Here is a 1,026-nt window from a genome sequence, read left to right as displayed (position 1 = left end):
CCCGTGCCCTTGGAGCCGCCGCCGCCGCCCCGCCGTCGCCGCTGCCACGCGCCACCCTCGCGGCCGCGGCCGCCGCTACCCCGCCCCGCCGCGCTCCGCCTCACTCTGCCCGCCCCGCCCCGCGGGTCCAAATCGGCCACCTGCTCCTCCGCGGGGCGCGGGCGGGGCTCCCATCAGCGGGAGTCATTATGGCGTTCCCTGCTCAGAAGAGGTCGGCGTTGACCAACGCTTCCGGGAGTCCCTCCCCTTCCGTGGCCGCGCGGGTTTGCGGTGCAGCCTGTGCAGCCATGGTGCAGGCCTCAGGCCCCGCGCCGGGGCACCGCGGCAAGCCCCTCGCCGGGGCCCCGACCGCCCCCGACCGACTGGTCGATAGGGACGGGGAGAGAGCGCCTTCAAGTAGCTCTGCTGCTGCTTTTGCTGCTGATGGCGTCGGTCATCTGATCCGTCGCTGCCGCCGCCGCCGTTGTGACCTGCGGTGGGCTCGTGGTTGACGCGCGTGCACCCGCTCCGGAAACCTCAGAACATACATCTCGCCTCGCGAGGCTCTCTCTCTGGGGCTCGGCTGACGGCAGCCGACACAGTGTGGCAGGCCCCCACCGCCTGCTCCTCCCGCCCTCGCAGAGATGTCAGGGATAACAGGACAAAGCGCTGCTCCTGTCTGGGCAGAGGACGGAAACGATCAAATATGCAGCAGACCCGCGTGAAAAATGCATCGCTGCATCGCCCGGCCTTTTTGCGAGTATACCCGAGGGACGGGATGGAGCGGGGGGGCCACGCGGAAGTCGGGTAGGACAGTAGTGCGCGCTGCATCCTTTCGACAAGAGCGCGCGCGCACACACACACACTCACTCACATTCACACAGCGCTGTGGCCGAGAGACCAGGCCAGACCAGACCAGAGTCGGCCTTGGTGCACGATCCATGCATGCAGGCATGGGGCATGGCCAGTGTCCTAGAGAACTTGATGATGTAGCCAATTTGGGGAAGGAGAAAGGGGGGGGGTGAAGGGAGAAGGGAAATGGTTGGG

The 1,026-nt window shown here is 67.6% G+C and overlaps 1 protein-coding gene across 1 annotated transcript in view; it reads left to right on the top strand.

The window, feature by feature from the left end:
- The window catches only part of LOC127752038 (uncharacterized), a 47,056-nt gene that overhangs the window by 1,210 nt on the left and 44,820 nt on the right, over positions 1 to 1,026 (top strand). The gene's annotated exons all lie outside the window — the stretch shown is intronic.

The sequence above is a fragment of the Frankliniella occidentalis genome, unplaced genomic scaffold (genome assembly GCF_000697945.3).
Source record: "Frankliniella occidentalis isolate FOCC.00 unplaced genomic scaffold, Focc_3.1 Scaffold9, whole genome shotgun sequence".
Lineage (NCBI taxonomy): Eukaryota > Metazoa > Arthropoda > Insecta > Thysanoptera > Thripidae > Frankliniella > Frankliniella occidentalis.
Note: the sequence above shows the minus strand (reverse complement) of the source record. Positions and strands in the feature narration are given on the sequence as shown.